The sequence below is a fragment of the Cynocephalus volans genome, chromosome 12 (genome assembly GCF_027409185.1).
Source record: "Cynocephalus volans isolate mCynVol1 chromosome 12, mCynVol1.pri, whole genome shotgun sequence".
Lineage (NCBI taxonomy): Eukaryota > Metazoa > Chordata > Mammalia > Dermoptera > Cynocephalidae > Cynocephalus > Cynocephalus volans.
The window spans coordinates 53,802,497-53,826,290 of record NC_084471.1 but is presented as its reverse complement, the minus strand read 5'-3'; positions in this window follow the sequence as shown (position 1 = coordinate 53,826,290).

Sequence of the window (23,794 nt, the reverse complement as noted above, 5' to 3'; positions counted from 1 at the left end):
TAGCACTTTCAAGCGTTCATTACCTTTAGTATCTCCTCATGGACTTGAATTTCTAAGGCTGGACCATCACAGATTTCTTTCTCCCAGGATTTAACTTGCAATTTCTGCACCTGCCACCAGGTGGTATCTTGGGTCATGATGACAAGGGTCATCAGCGATAAATGAAAGAACACATGATCTGGGCAATTATGCACATTCTATTAAATATAACTAAATAATTTATTAAAATTACAAGCATAAATTATTAACTCTTAATTGTGGTATATAACGTACTTTCTTAGCACTTTCATCTGAATTCTCAAAATACTCCTAACTAGCCAGTGCTGTTTTGCTTGTTTTGTTTTCTGTTTTCCTTCGACTGGAAGCGTGAAAGTGCATAGTCACGGGGCTTCTTCAGCAGCCGAATGTCTCTGCTCTATTGTCCCAATTAGGAGGGAAAATAGCAGCCTACCTGGGCTGCTTCACTCGGGCCTAACTCCCTGAACTCTACCTGTAATGCAATTTAATTTTCATTGAAGTACTTAAGATTTCTTATTGAAAACCTTAGATGCTCTCTGTCAACGATGTTCTTTGGGTTTTTTTTAAGTGTTTTTTTAAAAGTTCCTATTAAAAAAATTAAAAGTATAAAGGAAAAAATAAAAACCATGCCTAATCTCACCATTCAAAGATAACACCAAAAGCTACTATAACTTTTCCTATTGTTCTTGTGGCCTATATTTTCATTCCTTTTCTTCGGAAAATTTTTTCTCAAGTTTGTTTTTCACTTCACTATTTGTGATATTCCATAGTGTTTCATTTTCTATTCACTTTTCTACAAAGGTTTTCTAAATGGGGTTAATAATAGTATCTCCTTCATAGCATTGTGATAAGGATTAAATGAACTGAAATACGTACGCTTTAGAACAACGCCTCGCACCTAGTAAATGTTCGATAAATGCTAGCTCTTATCATTATTTCTACTGATGAGGATTTCTTTCTAATGGTGATTCCTTTCTTCTGAATAACAGAATCTCTTGTAAGAACCCATGAGAGAGCCTTATTTTCTGATAAAATAATTTCCTAATTATTTGAGCAGAATTTGTTGTGGATTCCCAGCCAAATATTTCTTAATCAAAAATCCTTGTCTGGATTGAAGTGGGAAGAGCGGGAAGAGGGAGATGTTTGATCAGTAAGGACATGCAGCAGCCTGTGGGGACAGTAAAGGAGCTAGAGTCAATATCTCTGGACCTTCAATGTGAATCATATTCCTCAGAAAATACTGTTTTCCAAAACCTCTGCCTGATGTGGCAGCCATACCAAGATCAACCTTCAGCGCTTTCCTATCACAATACCTGGTCCTTTGCTTGTGGTAGTAATCTGTGTAGGAAGCAAGTGTCAGGGGCTCCCTGTGGAGCTGCTGAAATCCAAATGCTGCCATCCACCAATCTATCAATCCATTCATTCATTCCATATATATTTTTTTTTTTTTTTGGTGGCTGACCAGTGACCTTGGGGTTACAAGGCCACACTCTCCATAAACATTTATTGAGTGTCTAATATGTGCCTAATGCTGTGCTCAATGCTACAGCTACAATGGTGTGCAAAACCAGATACCACTCCTGCCCTCGCGGAACTCGTAGTCTAACAGGAAAGACAAATACTAAGTAAATAATCATGAAGATGATTGTACAATTAAAAGCACAGAGTGCTGTGAGAGCACAGATCTCTGCTGATCTCTAAGAAAATAAAGAAGGTGCCAAGGTCTAAAGGATGATTAGGAATTAACAGGGAAAGAGGAGCAAGAAGAATGTCCAGGCAATGGAACTGGTTTGGGGCCAGTGTAAAAGCCCAGGGCCAGTGGTGCACATGAGGTCACTGTGGCAGCACTGCACATAGCATGGTGTGGCATGAGTCTGGGGAGACAGGACGGGTCCATGTTCTGGATATCTGCCTTGATCCTAAAAACAGTTAAGAATCCTAGAAGCATTTAAGTAAAGGGATCACATCACCAGATCTGCCTCTTGAAAACATCACTGAAGTCTAGTGAGAAGAAGGAATTGGAAAAGGGTAATTTGGACCTGGGGAGACACACAAGAAGGCAACTTCCATCTCAAGATGCCTAGGTCACATGCTCGCCAGCTGCTCCGCAACCCACCCTCACCTCCAAACACTGCATCTCCCAGGTCATCAGGATATTTTCTGGACCCACCAGTATCTCTGAGGGGAAGGTGTGCTGGGATGTCCTTCAATCTGGACCCACTGAGGAAAATTCCCCTCCCCTTCCACCACAGGGACTCTACCCATCATTGGTTTCTCTTGTCAATGCTTATTTCCCCTACTTCTCTATCCTTCTGGCCATTCCACTAGAAATTTGGGGAGAACTGAGGTCTGTGTTCATACCAATCACCAAACCCAGGGGTTTCAAATATTGCTTCCTTAAACTTAAAATTAAAGAACTGTATTTGAATAGAACCACTTTAAATAGATGTATTTTTTGTAGTCTCTTCATGAGCATATTTTGGATTGAATACATCTTTGTAATTATGTTAGCAATATTCAGCATCCATATAAGTAGAAATTGTGAAAAAACGGCTGGAAAAGGAAACATCAACCATACCCCTATTATCTAGTATAATGCAGAATATAGCTAGCGTGGCTGACAGACATTTATGAATAATTTTAAGAACTCATTTTATTCAATAGTTGTCACCTCTTCAATATCTTTTATTCATAAAATTAAATGCTGTAAATCCCTCCCCATTTTTCCATGCCATGTTTTTAATGTCAATTATTTAAGAAGCAACATATCCTAAAATCAGACAACAAGAAACACTCAGAGGAACCCCTGCCGGGAACTGTGTACTGCAATCCTGATAAATGTACTTTTTATATTTTACCATACCAGTACTTTACAAATCAAGTTTTAAGTTATTCAATAGCATTTGTGAAGAATTTCTCAAATTTTTATAATTGTTATTTATTGCAGCACCTATGATGGTGCTAGAGACTTAACCACTGTGAAGTTGATAATGAGATTCGTCGGTATTCTCATGTTATAAACACACAATCTTGGGCTTAAATATTAAATAAGTTTACACAAAATTTAACCAGGGCCAAATAATGAAATTTTGGCAGATCCAGAAGTGAAGTTGACCAAACTAAAATTTAGTCCACCACATAACATGGCTTTGACTTTTCCACCTATTTTTAGAATCAAAGTTCCTCAAAAGTAGTAACTGACCTGTGCCAGTCATGCTGACTGAAACCTTAACTATCTATTCTGCTGGCAATATCTAACAATGGTGTCTCTATTTTTGTATCTTTTTGTACTTTTATATTTTAAGAAATTCAAGTTCTTCAAATACTAATTGCTTAGATGTTTTTACCTACCATTTCCAAAAAAAATAACATAGAAAAAATCAAAATCTTACCTGGAATCTTACTGTAAGCTTTCCCTAAGCTATCAAAAGATTATTGTTATAGGAAAATAAAAGTTGTCATCAGTGGCAATATGCAGAGGAATGTAAACTTTCAGGTGAAATGTAAACACATCCCCCTCCAGCCCAGATTCAGAAGCACCATCTCTTTGTTGTGCTGTAAGTCAAGCAATGATGTATGTGTATAAAAGACCAAAAATAGCCATTTAACTTTTTTTTTAATATATATTCAGATGGCAAAAAGTTTCCAGTTTGGAACTCTGCTTTAACAGTATTATTTTCTCTACTTGATTCATAAAACATCTGTTCAACTATTTCCCATATCCTCTCAGTAAAAAATATTAAAACGAGGCAGTTAAGCCCCAGGTTTCTGTAAACCTTCTGAAAACAGAAGATAAAATAAAAAAACTTAATTACTTTGCTTCTAAGTATGAAACATGATCAGTGCCAGGTGAATTTATTTATTTAGTTTTAACCACTGTCCCCCCCGCCCCCACACACCGCCATGACCCCATGACTTCCGTTATGTTCATTTTACCAGAAACCTTCTCCTTAGCTCAAGCTGCATAAGGACTAGTAGAATGAGACATGATCCCTTACCTAGGCTGCCAACTTTTGGCCTGTCAGAGGTTTGAAGGAGAAGAAATATGGACTGCAACAAGGTTCTAGGTTAGGAGCCTAATTATTAAAAATTTCCTCCTGTCATTTTTTTAATGGCCTTGTTAGCTCTGTTTTTGTAAGCCCAGAGGTAAAGATGATGAAGATTAGAATCTTAGTTTTCCTTGTACACACCAAATGGTAGGTGAAATAACAGACGCATGCTCAGTGACTATCTGTTGAAAGAATGAATGACCCAAGATAAAAAGGATGTCACTAAATTAGTGCCTCATCTCCCCACAGAGGCTTCTGGGACGGTCTGGGTCCACAGCTTGACCACTCCCTCATTCCTTACCATGTGTTTTCCACCCCGGTTACTAGAAGGCGACCAACAACCTTCTAGTGGTGACCACCAAGGACTACACGTTTTTCAGCTCCACCCTTCACCTTGTTGGTAACACTTAACACTGTAGATGCATTCCTAACAGAAACTTCTCTTAAATTCTGTGGTGCTAAATTACACAAAGTTGTGTTCCTGTGTCTTCTGCCACATCTTTTAATTCCTTCACTGACTTCTCTTCCTCCTTTTATCACCCACACACAGTCACAACTCAGGGTGTGTCTTGGCCTCACCGGGCACCATCTTCCTCATGTAATACTATCTATTCTCAAAATTTTCAGTGACCACTTTACTTGAGATGACTCCAAAATCTCTAGTCCTTATCACTCTCTTGGCCTTCAGATCTGAATCCCAGGGGCTCTCTCACCCTCTCCACCACCTGGAAAACTTACTATTACTTCAGACCCAACAAGGCAATCCTGAACCCATCATCTTTCCATTCTTGCCAAACCAATCCATCCTCCCGACCTCTCTATCCATATTAATGTCCCCAGACACCCAAGCCTAAAACCCCAGGGCCATCTTTAATTCCATTCTCTCCTCTATCTACCTACATCCAATCAACTGCCCAGTCCTACGTACTTTTCTCTCTCATCTCTCCTTTTTTTCATCTTGCCTAACTGTTATAAATGGCCTCCGTTTTGCTTCTCTGTTTTCTTTTGTCTGGGGTTTTCATATTTTAGTCTTATTCCCAACTGCTTCCCACTGGGATTCCACCCTTCAGTCAACTTGACTATTAAATATTCCCCAAACACACCCCACATCTTCCTTCCTCCTTGCCTCTGACCATGCTGTTCCCTGTTTTGTATGCCCTTCCACCATCTCCATGGGTTGCTGTCCTGCCCATCTTTAGGGGTAATTCCAGATAGGACCTTCTCTGTGAAGCCTCTCCTGATTTCCCCAACCAGAAATGGTATGTTTTCCTTTGAAATCCATAGGGGGTTTTTATTGCTGTGTTGTTTTTCCCATATTTCTCTTCTGTTATCATATGCTGCCTTACAAGACAGTGTACTTCTCATGCCATCCTCTACTAGCCTGCAAGCTTTTAGAAGACAGGAATCATATTGCATTTATTTTTATTTTCCCTTAGAAGCTTTGCACACAATCAGAATTCAATATTTGTATATGCTTGTATATATGTATCTTATTCTCCCCTCATCTTGTTCCAAAAAAGGTTCTGTAGTCCCTCAACAAATATTTGTTCAAATGTCTAAGAAAACTTGTTGCTTTTATGCTTCCACCCTAACCATCTCCAATTTCTTTACTCTTGCAATAATGGCCCTTCTTTAATGCTGATAAATTCTTATTCTTTATAATATTTCAAATCAAAGGAACCCAAAAGCAGTTTTAATTCCCAATCTTTTCCCCTACTTCATCTTTCTGAACCATCTATGCCAGGAGTTCTCAACCTCAGAACTACTGACATTTTGGACCAGATAATTCTTTGTTGATGGAGGGAGAAGCTGTCCTATGCATGGTAGGACATTTAGCAGCATCTCTGGCCATCTCAGATGCAGTAGCATGCCCAGTTGTGACAACCAAAAATGTCTCTAGACATTGCCAAATATATGCTGGGGGTGGGGAGTGGGGGAGAAGAGTTGGGGGATTACCTCTGGTGGAGAAGCACTCAGACTATCATATAGAAATATAATAAAAGCTACAAATGCAAGTAACATGTATAATTTTGAATATCCCAGGAGCTACATTAAAAACATAAAAAGAAACAGATGAGTTTTAATAATATATTTTTATTAACATATCCAAATATCATTCAACATGTAATCACTGTGAAAAATGATTAATGAAATAATCTATGTTCTTTTTTTCTAACTAGCCTTTAAAATCCAGCATGTATTTTGTAAGTATACTATATGTTGGTTCAGACTAGTCACATTTCAATTTCTTAATAGCCACATGTGGCTAGTGGCTAGTGGCTAGTGGCTACTGGGTTGGACAGTTCAGACCTAGGCAGGTTTCCCAAGGCTGAGAACTAATTTTTTGAAAAGAATAAATAAACCTTTTCTTTTCTTTCCTCCTAATTATTCAAAGCTATACTCAAATATAGCAAGGTTCAGGATCAGACATAAACTCAGAAAATGTCAAAGGAAATGAATAACAGGAGATGTAGGATAGGAACACAGATGTGAAAAAAAATTAAATCAAGAAATGGCTGAAAGAGAATTCTACTCCACTAGCTCTGTGCATTTGATCATTAGGTCATAGAGAGATGTCAGTTTTTACCCGCTGTCCACACCCACAATTCCCACCCCAGGAATAATATACACCTACATACCCTACACAAGGACCTCTCACAGTGTGCATGAAAACAGTCATGTTCATTAAGTACTGATCTCTCAAGTTTTCCCTAGGTCATACATTACAGAGGTGGGACAAAAGCATATTCCAAATCTTCTCAGTCCAACCCCTTCACTCTATTATGGAAAAACCTGGGGTCCAGACAGATTAGAAACTGGCCTGCAATTTCAGAGCTCATTAATGGAAGTCTAAGCTAGAATCCAAAAAGTCCTGGTTCCAAGCCGTCTCCCCCACCCCATCCCAGCTGTGCAACTTTCAATGAGTAACTTAACCACTTAAACCATTGGTCTTCTGACATGTACAACAACAGAGACAATGATATCTACTTCGCACAGTTTTTTGAGAATTACTTTAAATGGATTAATATATGTAAAAATATCAGGCACAGTGTTCCTACAACAGCATCCTAAATGTTTGTTGAATCTGAAAAAGGTTGCACACAATAGAATCAGAGGAGGGTAAGAAGCAACTTTCAGGTTTATTTTAATGCAATCTTACCCCTCAGGAGTATTATGCCTATGCTATCAAGGCTGATGAAAATTTTAATTATTTAAAGGCTTTAAAGAAGAGATTGTAGGACCTCTCTCAACAATACATTCCAGTCAGAGACAACTCTAATAATATAAAAGTTTTCCTATAGGTCTACATTTTTCAATGTTTCAAGAACCAACAAAGAGTTTAATTGTTAGCTTCAAACCACCTGGGCAAATAGAACCTGCCAGAGGGTGCACATCAATTCTGGAGGAAAAATTCCCTACTACCTAACTGGGTTGGAGTCACAGCCAGCTTTCTGCATTGAAACTAACCATGGGAAGAAGGATAGATTTCTATTTCCTAAATATCCCACCTTTCCTGGTTTGGATAATTGGAAAGCTTACTGTGCCAATTCTACCAAATTTCTTCCCTCTCAATAGAGACACAAACTCAGTCACCTGGCAAATAGAGCTTGTCTTTGTTTTGCATGTGATAACAATATGATCCCTTCAAATATCTAAACAGCATTATTAAATTATTCCTCAGCCTTATTTCCTTGGAAATTTCAGATACAATTAAGCCTCCTTATCCATGGATGCTGAACCAGCAGCGGGGGGTGGGGGGTGGGGGAGTGGATTGGGAGGGAAGGCATCCTGGAACTAATTCCCCCTCCCTCCCAAGGATGCCGAGGGTCAACGGTATTAACTTTCTGGGTTCTATAGGAAGTTTGGCATTATAATAATACCTTGAACCAATATTCTGTTGTATTTTGTTCCAATTTGAATTTAATCACAGTCTACCTCTGGGTAAAATGAAAAGGAGAAAACAGCATTTTTCTCCTCCATGCAGTTCCATAAAGCTCAAGTTTCATGGAGGCTCTTTTATCTGAGGACATCCCTTTGAATTAGACACTTCCTGCCTAGGCCTCCTCTCAGCAGGGTGTTCATGGAGGAGGATCTGCAGTTTGGAATTCAGGCCCTCAAGTTAGGGAACAAAGTCTGAATCCGCCTGTCCTTCAGGACACAATGAAAGAGCCAGCTGTTTGCTTAGACATTTGTCTGAGTGGTATTTTATCAGGCTATTATTAGTTTTAATGTTGTAATTAGATGTGCAAATGTACCCTGAGGTATGTTTTGATGGGAACATCATACAAATCAGAATTGACAATGACGAACACAGCTGCATTTCTGCCAATGATTAGGCATTCAAATAAGTGCTTGTGGTGTGTCTGCTGGAAAATGTGATCCCATGGAGTGCAGAGGTTAGCAATGACGTGAGGCTGCCAAGGGGACATCGAAAATATCATAAAAACAAAAGAAATAGTGAATAAATTGAATTCCACTTGGAAACTGGAAACTAACTTCCTTAACCACCCTACCTAAAATAGCTCCTCTGCCATTATTACTCTCTAACCTAGTCTTCATTTTCTGCATAGCGCTTATCTCATCCTGACAAGTTATATATACACATACATTTTTTAACTTGTGTGTGTTGTGCCTCTCTCCCCAACAGCACATAAGCTCTAAGACAGCAGAGACAATGCTATATCCTCAACACCGGGACAGTACCCCACTTCCCCATGTAATAGGTGCGAAAAGGTATTTGCTAAATAAATAGATAAAAATAAATGAATTACAATATACACTGCAGAGAGTCGATGTAAATATGTCTTCTCTTCATTAAAAATTTTCCAAAAAATCATTTAATATTTACAGCTGGATGACATCAAGTTCAACACTGTTTCACCACTGGAACCAGAGTCTTGGGTTGGCTAGGTGATTTGTCCAAAGGCTTATAATTAATTAGCCTGGACTCAGATGAAAAACTTAGTAGCCAACCTTGCATTTCATTATACTTTATACCTCTATGAGAGTAACCATTCTGAGAACAAATTAGTGTTCTTTCCTACTTACCTTATGTCCTACTAAATTAGTATAATCATAATAATAGAGAATAGAGGTGTCAACAAATTTGGACCTTCACAGCCCTCCTGGTTGTGGCATTGTAATTAAATCTCTTTCATAAAATACCGGCCTCTAAAATCCTCTCCTCCTCCCACAGCTCCAAATTATTAAAACTGCGCATTCAGGGTTTCCAGCACCCTTTCTTTGTATCACTTTAAGTCCCAAAGACATGACTTTTCCAAAAGGTTTCCAAGTTGTCTCCCCACTACCTCTTGCTCTTACACTTCTTCCAAATCACAAAAATATGAATATCCAAAGACATAAACACACTAAATAAACATTATACCATTTCTGGAAGCATAAAAACCCTACAGAGTCTTTGACAAGCATGTAAGCCAGTATGGTTTGGGGAATACGAGCACATACTTAAATACCGTACCAATGTTCTATGAATAAGAATAAAATACTCTAACATTGATGCGATACCAACATAATTTAATCTCCCTTTGGAGATTCAGAAGCCAATTCTTGCAGTGCCTGGAGTGCACTATTTTGAACAGTGATTCTCTCTATATATTACTGTAGAAAGAAAATATGATTATTTAAGTTCTTGGATTATGAATAAATAGAACTTTATAGCATTTTGACAAAGAAGAGTTATCACTGATGTTCATCATAGTGAAGCAAAAGCAGACATAAAGAAAACGAGCTATATTTCAAATAAAAACAGTTAAATTAGATATTTATCATTTCTTTACATGTAAAAGACTAAATCTAGGTCCTAATCATTAAAAGTATAATCACATTCATCATGGTTACAATCAGAAAACTTTAACCTTTTGTTCTCATGCAAAATGTTAAAGTTATGAATTTTAGTTCGTACTATATTTCAATCTATTAGTTAGACCTAGAAACTGCAGCGTGTCTGACCTAGATTGCTAAATATTCGCTCATCTACAACTTAATACAGATTTTACTTTAAGTAACCTTTTGACAGACGGGGATTTTAGATTTAACACAATTGGTAAATACACTATTTGAATTCATTTACTGCTTAAACTACTAAAACTACTTTAAACTATACAATATTCTAAATATACTGAAATTGGAATAAGCTATTTATCAACTTTAAACATTGAAGTTGATGACCATCATTAACTCATCAATACAGCTCACACTGTTTATCTTATACCAGTAACTATTGTTTGGCTATCTAGTACTGAAGCCAGCTCTAGAAGGACTAACCAGTGACTTTTAAGGATTCCTATATTGTTATTAAAAGCAGAAGGACTTCCAAGGAGAGTCACTACGGAAGGCTGACAATGGCGAAAGGGAAGAAATTGAGCAGGGACACTAAGAGAAGCAGAAATAAGGACGTGGAGAGGAATCTGACAGTTTTCCAGACTATTCTTGGGACCTAGCTCTATTACCACCTTCACATTGGACATATCTCTGAATCCTGATAATAAATTCTCTCTCTTTTAATCTTAATTCCAATTGGCATCTGTGGCTTGAAATAAAGATCTTTAACTATTAAAACAGCAAACCCTCTCCTTAGAGTTTCACAATATGTATTAATATAAAGTCATCGGAGAACTTCCACCATAGTTTTGAAACTTGGCACACCAGAAGAATGCCGTTCTTGGTTTGTTTGTTGCATAATGTCTAACAGCCTTTGAACTGGAGCTCCAGAGTCTGTTTCAAAAAACAATGATGAATATATATTATACAATGTGTTTTTCCACCAAAGTATTTCAAATTTAACCTCAAGACATGATTGTGAAAGGAAAGGTTCGAGGAGGAAATCTTAGAAATTACATCACTCAGGCATTTGCCCATTCCATCTTAGCAAAGGCTGATTCTGTACAAATCAAAAGGTCACTTTTCCCCTCGGAATTAGCTCAATAGCCACAAATACACATTTTACCTTAGATGATTCAGTACTGACTTTTAAAAATATGATCAATCAATACTTTAATGTAGCATGATTCTGCATTCACCGCAGATCAATACAACACACATACCCTGAAGTACTAAGCAAGGCCTTGATATGCACGACGGCAATACACACATACATACACACTTAGCACTCTTTCCCAAAATAATTTTAAAATGAAAAAAAACAGAGGTCCTGAAAGCTTAAGTTATAAAAACCTTACTGAAAGTCATGAGTTAGACAAGATTTATGTTTGGGGTCAGGTATAATATTACATTTTTGACTGTTTGGAAAGTTGCCTAAATCACAATTGGTAACTACACTATTTGAATTCAGTTATTGTTTAAACACCATGATTATTCTCAGACATCTGAGAAACATGTTTAGATAAAAGGAAACAGGCCTTGGGTCTTTTTTTATATACCACATACTACCAGATATGGGCACAAAAAGTAAATTCTAAAAAGTGATTCTTCCATTAAAAGTATGTAAAATGAAAATAAATTTGCTTCAGACAGGATAAAAGGTAGTCAGGCTAGCTGTAAACTCAGTAGGAATTTCAGTTGTGATTTTGGAGGTGAAGTCTGCATAACTGGGCTCTCTAACTCTATGTAAGCTACAGTGAATGTGGGTGCTAGTCAAAAGTCAATTAAGGCCAAAATCTCCATTTCCAAAGGAAGCATTGTAGCACTGGTTCTGTACCAAGAGAAGGAGCTCAGAAGGATGTCATAATAATGATGATTATTTCCTAAAGACACCTATCCAGAACCCTAGGAGCCTGAAACATTATGGAGAAACTTCTTTCTAAGTAAACGAAGGATTAATCTTTAAGCACTAAAACACCTTACTGACTTCCCGAGGGATCCTTCTAGAATGCATCGCACAGTTCTAGCCTTGTTAACTGAAGTGCTCAAAACATGATTTGAACTCCTAGTGACTCATTATGAACGACAATTACTATATTGGGTCAAATGGGCTTTGGTGTGAAAAGATGTTTTAATTTATGCTAAATGGGCCCTGGTTGTAGTATATTTTAGGTTTGTGTTTGCTTTTATTAACCGTTTTTATTTCCACCCAGTTTAGTCAACCAGTTATTATTTCTAACTATTCTCAAGCTGTCTGCCCACTGCAAAGTCTTTCCCCCTCACCCCTTTCTAACTGACAGCCACTCACACTGTTCTAATCTTAGAAACCAGTGTTTCAGGTAAGAGCACACAGGCTGACTGGAGGCCTAGGTTACAATCCATGGGTTTTATGGCATCTTTGGGCCTTTTTCACATACTCCCTGTTCATTAGCTGAATTCCAGTTAGCCAAGGGTAATTATAGTGCACGACAGCACTTGTAGATTCTACCCTTCACACTGCTCCTCTCCAGCAAGATGTAATGATTGATCTCCAGTAGTGTGTGGCCAGTCCCCACTCCAGCAAGTTGAAATGATCCTTGACTCAACATAACTAGAGAAAGCATCTGTCTCACACTCAGACACAAGATACATCTTTTTCACCTCATGCTTGTTAGTATGTCAATAACATTTTCAAATGATCTTTCTGAGCCTTGTCCTAGAATCCTTCCCATGAAGACATAAATTCCTACTGCAATCACTGTCATGGAAATAAGTGAAAATTTCAGCAAATAAACAAATAATTTGTACTCACCAGGAAATTCTCTGGAACTCAACTTAGATGTCCCTTCACAGGATCCCCAACAGTTCCCAGCACTCTGTCATTTACATGTTTAAATAGACAGATAAGAAGCATGAACCCCAGCTCCTCCGATTACTGCTTCTGTGACCTTGAGCAGGGAACATTTCCCTTTCCTTCTTAAGGTTTCTTCAGCTGTGAAATGGAGATGCCCAATTGACAGAGATAATAAGAAGATTGAATAAAATAATATTCCGATAGAACTTAGCACAGGGCCTGGCACTCAGAATGAGCTCAATAAAGGCTGATTACTGGGATGGTTTCATGTCAACTTGGCTGGCCCATAGTGCCCAGATATTTGGTCAAACATTTTTCTGGAGGTTTCTAGGAAGATGGTTTTTGGCTGAGATTAGCATTTAAATGGGTGAACTCTGAGTAAAGCAGGTTACCTTTCACAATGTGGGTGGACCTCATCCAATCAATTGAAGGCCTGAACAGAACAAAGATTGACTTCCCTGCAGCCCCCCCACCCACTTTGGACTCAGAACTGCAGCTCTTCCGTGAGTGTCCAGCCTGCAAGCCTATCCCATCACATTTCGCACTCACCAAGCCACCAAGCCTCTACAATCCATCCTGTGAGCCAATTTCTTAAAAATCCATCAACCAACCAGTCTCTCTCTCTACACACGCGCGCACACACACACATACACACACACACACACACACACCACGCGCACACACGTCCCTTGTTGTTTCTGTTTCTCCGGAGAACTCTAACACAGTAACTGTTATTATTATTTATAATCATCATCATTATTACATTATGAAATCCAATGCACTAGTCTTCCTCTAATTTTAACTACAAAGGAGATAATTTCCTCAAACTTCTTGAATCAAAAAAGGAGTGGGTGATCCTCAGCAAAACCAGATATTTAACAAAATGCCCCAAAGTAGTTCACTGAACATACAAGCATGTCTTGGTATCAAAAAACCACCCTGGGCCCATTCATACTATTGCAGATAAATTTAACAACTTTCATTTTTCTGTTTTTTAGAAGAAATTTTAAGGAATAAAAGCCACAGAAAAAGAAGACATGCAATTAGTAAATTAATTGTTTTATTTGTTTTAATGCTACATTTATATTAGACTGTAAGCTCCTTGAGGAAATATACAATGGCTGCAACTTTCTAGCAAAACCCATAGCAATGTTAACCACTAATTACTCATTTATTGCCTACTGATTTTATAGGCATATGCTTGTAAGACTGGATTTTGCTCATGAAACTGTCATAAAATGAAACCCCTTTTTCTATATAAGGTAATAAAATAAAGCAGTTTCATGTCTTTGAAATATGAAATTTTCCACAATCGCTTTCATGTTTTTCTTTAGTAGAAGGTCAAAGGATATCCCAAAACCCTGTAATTTCATTCTATTTCAACTCACAGGATATAAAGATCTTTATTCCTCTGCCAGGCATTTTATGTCTTTGCTTGTTCGTGTCTTACAGCTTATGTATCCTAAATTTCGAGTCTCTTACCTGGTAGTTAGCTTTAAATATCTTTACTTCTTTAATCATGAGAAACAAACCTGTGTGAGAGAGCCAGGTTGCACATGGTCAGGAGGCCAGGACTGAGGACAATGTAGTGGGGAGAACAATTAGGACAGCATCAGATTACAAGCAAAGACTGAATGGGCAGTTCTGATAGCTAGGAGGTGCATCGGGACTGTGAGCTGTGAAGGTCAGAGTGAAGCCAGAGCAATGGGAGCTGGTACAGAGTGAAGCACAGGGCTAGACGTTAACTATGAGTGAGAAGGAAAGGGTCAGCATCCAGAGGAAAAATGCAGACAGGAGCAGAATATGCGTTTTACCCAACTTGCAAGGAAGCAGGCAGAGAAGAGCCTTACATGGGACAAATGGACTTGTCTACATGACAGCACAATTTGGAATGGCAAAGAATTCCAGGGCAGAGCCATCTGCCCGCTGTCTTGGCTTTAAATGGCCAGGCTAGTATGGGTAGATAGGACTGGCAGGTGTATGCTGTTCACAGGCAGAGGCCAAGGCTGGCTCTGCAGGTGCAAGTGACTGTCGCCGAGAGTGAGGTCCTCTGGGGAGCCCTTGGAGTCCTACTGCCATCGTTGAAATTGATAGAGCATATACTTTTCCATTGGTTTTCATCATCTTAAAGACCATGAATTCAGTATTCATCTGTATTACGCAGAATTCCCTTCTGGAGCCTACTGATAGGAGAAAACACTGGAAAAAGTCCTAAAGTCCACTATGAGAACTTGGGAAGAATCTGAAAATCTTCCCGGTTTCACTGAAACTATCACTGTTCAGTCTCCAACTATCTTCTTTCTTCTCAGAGAACAAAAGAATAATCCCAAGCTCTTAATCAAAAGCAAAATATATCAGCCCCTCTTAAAGATACCACTAAAAGCCTTGAGGAAAAAGGCAAAGATTTTTTCTCCATTTACTCAAAGATCAAGAAAGAAGGCTCAGCCCCAAGCAAAAGAGAGAAATAAGTGACCTTTGGCTTCCGGTAACCCAGCTTTTCCTTTATAACCCCCATTCTCACAGATGAGGCATCACCTTCTTCTCCCACCCCTTCTGCCAACAAGCAGGAGTCATGGTGCTCTCTCCCTTATCAGTAGTATTTAAGGCCAAACAAAAACTCCATAATCCACCAGAGTTTATAAACTCACTGACACATACTGTAAGTCACTGTGCATTACTAACATATTACTAAATATGTTATTACTTAGTTATGCCTGGGATATTTGCATTTGCACAGAAGATTCAAGACCAAGGTTTTGGTTTTTGTTTTTAAAAAGGAGAATCTCTAATGCGGAATTTCAAACAGTTCCTAGATAAAGAAGCTATTTGGAGGGAATTCAAAGGCATTTCTCAGCCGCTGAATTGAAATAACTTATTTAGGGCCCACTCCACCCATGGGTAGTGCTGACCCTGAGAGAACTTTTTATAATAGAGCAATGAGTTTTTAATCTTAAGAGATTTGCCTATTAATTCTGAATACTCGACTCTAAAAGAACTAGAAAAACACACTAAGGCTTGAGAAAAGCTAATGATACTTGCAATTTCTCCCAAGAGCTATTTCCATCGCTGATGGGGTGGGGGGGACATGATGAGAGAAGGGGTGTGGATGGTAGGGGCACTTCTTCCACCACCAGTTAAATATCTTTGCAGGAGGAAACCCTGTTACACTCACCAAACGGATTTAATCCAAAGAACTTTTCCCCTAAATTTCACATGCAAATTGCTCCCATCTTGAGAGAACTAGGATTTGTAGATACTAACGAAGCAAATCAGAAATTAAGCTGCTTGGATTTACCATTTATTGATCTGCTATTATTCCCCAGAGAAACTACTCAACCATTTTCTTGCTCTTTCTCCTTCTGTAAAAAATAAAAGTGATAGAACAAATTTTTCTCCTTACAGACTTTTCTAAGTGGCTGTACATTTCCCTTAAAAATCTTTGAAATAAAAAGCTACTGTGAAAATCTAGTACAACTGTTGTCATAATCATAATTACTATAAAATTCCTGTTGACTCCCAGGCTATATTATGTATCACATTGCTCTGTATCTCATTCTGCTGTGCTCAAGCTGACACCAGCTACTTCTAGTTCTCCTTTAGTGACTGTCATAATGTTTCTGTTTTAGAATGTCAACAGATTCTAATCTGAACTCATGTAATACTATTTTACATCAAGGAAAAAAAAAAACGCAAAGAATCATATCACAAAATCCATTCCCTGGGTACATATTTTTCAATGCTTTTTGCAATGTACTAACCCAGAAGGCAAGACTGAGTTGGCCAGCACCATAATTGTTTTATTTTCTTTTTCTTTTTTGGCACTGGCCAGTAAGGGAATCCTAAACCTTGACCATGGTGTTATCGGCACCACACTCTAACCAAATGAGCTAACCAGACAGTCCCATGATTCTTATCGAGTACTTAAAACTGTGCACTAAGAGTTTTATGTATATTAGTTTATTTAGTCCTTACAATGATCCATTGAGGAAGGTATGATAATTACCTTCATTTTAAACATTAGCAAACTGAGGCATAAAGGCATTAAAAGACTTGCCTAACGTCACACAGAGCTAATAAATGGCAGAGCCATGATTTGAATGGAAGCAGGCCATCTCCAGCATCTATGCTCTTAACCCTACCTTGCCTCTGCAGGAGAAAATGAAACGCAGCACAGTGGAGATGGGGTTTAAAATCATGTTGTTTAGAAAAAAAGATGTACTTAGCTACACTGGAAAGACTGGGTCACCTTATTCTCTGATCTTTTTTTTCTTTAATTAGCAAGTAAAATACTGTTGATTCATGTCAAGGGAGAGAGATAGGGAGAGGGGTAGGGTAGGATAGAGTAAGGAAGGGAGAGAAAGAGATCCTAAATCAAGTTTTGCTGAGTTTTAAGGAAGCAGGAAAATCCGGATCACCCTACTGCTTAGAGCCCAAATAAGTTAACAGGAAATGGTGTATTACTTGAGAGAATTTTCTTTCTGTAGTGTTGCTCTTCCAACCTAATAGCAAGTCTGACAGGATGCAGCTTTCCTGAAAGGGCCATAATGAAGGCCATGTCCTTTCATTTTAGAAACCAGAGTGAAAAGGGAGTTACTTGCACACTGTCAGCGTCTGGGGAGGGCAAACGATACGCTGGGAGTAAATACCTGAGTAAGCCAGTGTGAGACCCAAAGGAATTCTGAGCACACTAGTCTTCAATTAGTTTCAACTCACACTTGTAGCTACATTAAGAAAAAGACTGACCAAAAAAAAGATGCTCACAGTGGCAGTGGGACAGTCCAGACCACTCTGTCTGGAGGCTGGTCTGGCACATGATAAATCTCACACTGGCTGAGTGCTTTGTCCATGATCACCAACACCACTCAACTGCTGGTGACAGGACCAGGGCTGTCAGCACCCCGACCACATGCCAAGACAACGATCAGACATGCCACAATTACAAGGAGTGACTGTACTTGGATTGGCTGGACCTGAATAGGTGGACTCCTGAGAAGGGGAACACAGATAAACCCGAAACACATATTAACAACCTTCCTAATTCCGGGATACAAATCTTGATGTCTGAAGCATACCCCAGTGATGAGACTGTCTTTACTAAGCACTTTTAAGAGAAGACCATCTCCCAGAAAAGAGACAGAGGTAGAGGCACAGCTGTCATTTTATGTTCTGAGAAAACTAGAAAGAAAACAACCTGAGCCCTCTTCCGTTGCCATCGACCTCTACTTCCCAACTGAGCTCAGCCTCAGAGTCAAAGCCAGTAACTCTTCCCCTCGTGCCCCACAGGAAGAGGCAGAAATGTGTGTAGTCTGGTGCAAAGAGCAGCGGCGTTAGAGGCAGGAGATTCCATGCTCAGCTCTCTTCTCTGCCTGCCATATAACCTCAGGGAAAATCTAAGGATCTCTACAATCGAATCTTACGTGTAAAAGTAATTCTGATAGAAACTAACTCTTGAGGGTTCTGGTCTACACAAGATTCTTGACACTGCTTCAGTTCTCTAGCTGGGCTTTTTGCTTTACTACTAACTCTATGTTAATTTTAATAATTTTGAGCCCAGGATTTTAAATTGTATAGTATATTTACATAGGACATAATAACCTCTGATATGAACAGAACACAGAATTTTCTGACCTGTGTTCCACATTGTAAACTGTTACTGAAATCTATAATTTTAAATTAAATTCAAAATATCTTTATTTTTATTTCGAACCAATTTTCAGACACAATGTGTAAAAACAATTCCTAAACTTATGGGAATCTATCTAAAACAGTTTAAAACACAACCCAATTACACAAAATAAATTTATACATAAGTATAGAATATAATTAAAGTCGACTTAGAATCACAGTCTTGTGATCCTTCACTGTAGGAAATAATGCTGGAGAGGAAATTTAAATTCCTTCATCTTACTTTAAAAGAAGAAAAGGAAGAAACAAAACTCATTATCCTAAGTTACCATATTCAGAATTTTAATTATATTATTGCACTCTTTATGGTACATAAAATAAGAAGTCTAAAGAATTAGAAGAATTACTAGGCTGTTAAATTTGCATTTACCTAACCAAAATGACATTGTGCTGGACTTTTTGATCTGTAGAATGTAAGTTTTTCTCTGTTCAATACACAATTTCCATTTACTACAAAAGTGTTTTAATGAAAGCAGCACCTTAAAGGCTTTAAACATATCAGTGAAACCAAAGATGTTTTAGGAGTTCAATAAAATCACAAATTCTCGTAGTTCTAATTAGATCTATTAAATTCTCATCATTGCTTGGATATAAGTTCCTATTTTCCTATTTAAAAAAAACATTGCAAGCATATAATAAATAACGGCAATTAAGTTTTATATTCATTTTTCTAACTTAAAAAAGCAACAAACTTTTATTATAGAAAATTTGGGACACAGTGAAAAATATAGAAAAAAATTCATCCTCAATCCAACTGCAATATAACTTAATATTTTCATGTACTTCCTTTCAGACTTTTTTTTGTTTATCTTTCATACAGTTGAAATCAACATATATACAATTTAATACTCTATTTTTTATGTCCAACGAGGTATATTTTACCCTGGTCTATAGCACTGCTCATTTAGTTTGCTTTCAATTTTTCACAATTATGAGCAATGTTATATATCTTTGTAGATAAACCTTTTTCAGTGTTTAGGATTATTTACTTGGGATCAAGTTCCAGAAGTTGAATTACTGGGTCAAGGCTTGTATAAAAAATTTTAGGACTTCTAATACCTAAAATCACATTGCTTTCACCAGAACAGTACTGCTGAAATACCTATTTTAGCACACCATTTGAAAGCACTGTGTGGTCTCTTTTTAAAAAAAACTTTTCTAATCACATAGTTGGAAAATAGTTATTTCATGATGGTTTTATTTGTAAGTCTGTAATTGCTAACATTGACTAGTTCCTCAAATATGTGTTAGACAACTGTATTTCCTTTTCTCTATATTATCTGGTCATATCGTTTATCAATTTATTCAATCACTCTGTATTCCCTGGGGTGGGGAGGGGACGCTTTCTCATTAGTCTTCTTTTGGGGAAAAAGTTGTTCCTGTTAACTCTGTCACATAAATTTCAAAATACCTTGTCATGTTCATACACACAAATGTGATAAAATTTTTAAAGTATTGTTGCTTATGACAATATACACATACACACACACATATATAAATACATTGTAGAAAATTTTAAAGTACAGATAAACAAAAAGAAAATAAAAGTCAGCCAAACTTTCAAAAATCATGAATAAGCACTGTTCACACTTTAGTACACATCTTTCCAAATCTTACTCTATGCATATACCATTTTCAAGAGAACATATGTAGGATCATATGTGCACAGTGTTTTGCAATTTTTTTTACTTAACTATTTCATAAACAACTTACCAGGTCATCCAATACTCTTCATGGCATTTTCTAATTCAAATCTTGCCTCCAGCATCTTAGCTATATTATTAGACTGAGCTTCTTTAAGCCCTTTGATCATTGGTAAAAGGATAACAATACCTATTTCAGATGGATTGTTGTTTAAGTGAAATATCATGACTTACAAAGCAATTAACAGTATGGTGATAATAGGTGCTTAGTAAGTATTTACTTGTCAAATTAATGAATACTAGGTGAAAAGGTTATTTTGTTTTAATTTGCGTTTCTTTACTGTTAGTGTATTTGGATTTGTCTTTCCTTTTTTTCTTTCTTTTTTAGTGACTTGCCCTATGCCAAATGTTCATATCTTTTTTCCTTTTTTTCTACTGGGTTGATTTTTATTATTTATTGCTTTGAATGCATGTATTCACTCATTAATTTATTCAATAATGATTTATTAAAAGTTACTATGTGCTCATTTTACTAAGGATATTAAACTTCTGTCTTTCATGTTACAAATGTTTTTTCTAGTTTATTATTTGCCTTTCAATTTTGTTTATGGTAGGTTTTGACATATAGAAATATTAAATATTTTCATGCAACTTTTTCTATCTTTTATTTTTTGTAACATGCTCAGAAATTCCTTTTCTACCCTATGGGGATCCTTTATTATTTAGAGTTGAAAGAGAACAAAGCCCTGCGAAAGAAGTCTCAGGCCTGAATTGAAGAGAACAAAATAATTGGTTTGATATAGAACCCAGTTGATAAAATGTCTATTTTATACCGTAATTCATTTTTTAAGGGCAAGCTTAGCATATTCATATTTGTGTTTCCAGCAACTAGCACAGCATATGACATGCAGCAGGTCCTCGATAAATGCTGAATTTATTCAATTAGAGAGAAAAGAGCTCTCAAGAAAAGCAAACTCAGTACCCAAACATCAGAGTTGATTTTAATTAGAGTGACACTACAGAACCACAGAGAAAACATCAAGAAAGTTCAAAATCAAATATTCTAAAGCACTGATGTTCTCTTGTTGAGATGATAACATCTGCTGTTAAGATTTTTTCAAGCCCCAAATATCGCTACTACTCTATTTGGCAGAATTTCTCTGAGTGTGTTCTGAACTACATTACCCTACAAGATGCTCTCATGGCAAAGAAGTCCTATGATCAAATAAATTTGGCAACCACTGTGCATTGCTTTACTCCTTCTTCCCAAGTCACCCACGGAGCACAGGCACAATGAACTTTCAAACAAATAAACACTCTGAGAAATTCTGCAGGTTACCAGCTTTCACAGGAGCTAAGGTCAGAATTTGTCTGGGGTGCCCATATAAGCAGGAGGGAAATAGGAGAATGTCAAGTCCTAGTTTGAAGGTAAAATCAGTATTCTGGAATCCAGGCAGATACTGGGCAAAGCATGCACTTGAGATACAGGAAAAGACCAATGACTGGAAGAGACACAGACCAGGAAGGAGACATTCAAGGATCTTGGCAGTACTTAGGCTATATGGTAGTGTGGGCAAGAAGTAAATATTAGCATTCTAGAAAACCACGCCCCAGGCACCAGGAATAGGAGCAGAAAACAGGGACACTGGCAGAGTCTGAAGATGGAATGAAGGGACTGGGCAGCAATGTCAATCCCAACCACCAAGAGCTGGGATGGACCACAACATGTGGGTCCCCATGGATGCTAATCACTTGCTTCCTAGGTGAGCTACTTAACAACATTGATGTATTAGGGGCAGGGCCAATGCACTCTGCAGAGAGAGTTTTTTAAAAATTTTCACTTGAGGGTCTTTCCACTATGGTAGACCGAATTATGTGTGAAAACTTGAATAAACTAAAAAAAAAAAAAAAAAAAAAGAAACTTGACTTAACTAACACTATATTCCTGATTTATTTCAGTGATGTTTAGCAACCACATAGAATGGTACCCTGGCAGCAGATTCCTTAATCCTACTGTGATTGGGACTGAGTACCATGTAGAAATGGCCATCAGCACTGATCTCAAAATCAAATCAAGTTCTCCCAGGCAGAGGTTCCATATGCTTTGTGCTGAGAGACTCAGCTGAGCAATGAAAAAAGTGACGTCAAAGAAGTAGACCTAGTCCCTGGAGTGGAAAGGCAGGCAGCAGCTAATGGCTGTAAATAATGTGAGGTTCCAGTGGCAGTGGAGATGTGAGCTGGCAGAAGGACTAAGATCCCAGGTTAGGTTTGCCACACCTCAGATCAGAGAGCAGCTTTGCTATGTTTTTTTTTTTTTTTCTTTTTTGCCCTGTTTTTATCTGTAAGCCATTAATTGAAGTGTTGAAATCCAAATCATCACATCTTTGCAGGTTCTCTATGCTGAAGGATAATAGTTTAGTTGGTATCTTTATTGTCTTGGTTTAACATATATTGAAAGCCTGGCAATGCACAAAGCTATTCTTCAAATGATGTCACTGACAGGAAGAGAACTGGAAAATCCTGATTCAAGAGCCTGATGTCAGGCTGAACCGCATCTTCAGCAACAAAACAAATGGAGGCATGTGGCTTTAAAATCAATTCTTTTGTCCAGGGATATATGATTCTGTAACAAGCTTGGGGGCCTTATGTCTGACACAAATTAGCCTAGGTAAGTGTCTGGTTATGTTCATAATTATTTTTTCAAATATTTTTGAAAAATAGTTTTTGTATTACCAAATATCTATTTTAGCATGAGAAATTTGTGGATGCCCCCCCCCCAATCTTCACAAAGTAGAGAAATCTCCAAACATCCTGGAATTCACCTTCTGAAACAATCCTCAGGTAATTGTATAACCCACAAGAACATGAAAACCTGGACCTCATCTTGCATATGATCTTATACTTACTATATTCTTATCTAAATTCACTATTCTATATTTAGCTACCATTAATGAGGGCCCATCATTGACAAGTACTTTTACAGATACTCTTAAAATCTTTACTGAAGAATAAGTGTTATTATGGTTCTTTTACAAAGGAAGACATTTCAAGGTCAAATATTTTGTCCAAGTCTACACAGCCAGTTAGTGTAGTAGTTAGTATTCAAATCCAGTTCTGATTCTAAAAGCCCAAATCCCTAATTATCCTAAAATCAAGTTTCCTAGAGTGTTTCCCCATAATGGAAAGGGAAATCTTGATCAGCGAATAAATTCACTCCTCCCATCCACTGCATACATTCCAAATCTAATTGACTAGTTACGTGATGAGGAATCCATGAGAGACCTTTGATTCATTCAGGAGTCTTCCTTAGGTTAAACAGTCTGCAGGAGGAATAGGGACTTAGATCAATCAATCAACTAGTGTTTATTGAATACCTGAGAATTGATGTGCCAGGTATTACAAAAGCCATAGCAGAGTAGTAGAATTGATTGCTATTCTGATATTCCAATGCTGGGCGATGAAGAGGGAAACCAAGCAGATACCTTGGGAATTTAGAAAGAAATAAGATAGGGAATTGAGAAGAAATAGGGTAGGGATGTTGTGAGAGTAAAGAAGCACTGGTACACAAGCAAATGACAACTGACATGTACTAGGAAACTGGGGAAATTAGCTGTTAAAGACATGCTTTAGGGGGAAAAACTGTTGCATTAAACCAACTGCCTTAATCTGAGTATGATTCGTGGTTATGCTGAAATTTGAGAACATCCACCATGTAATCAACTGTA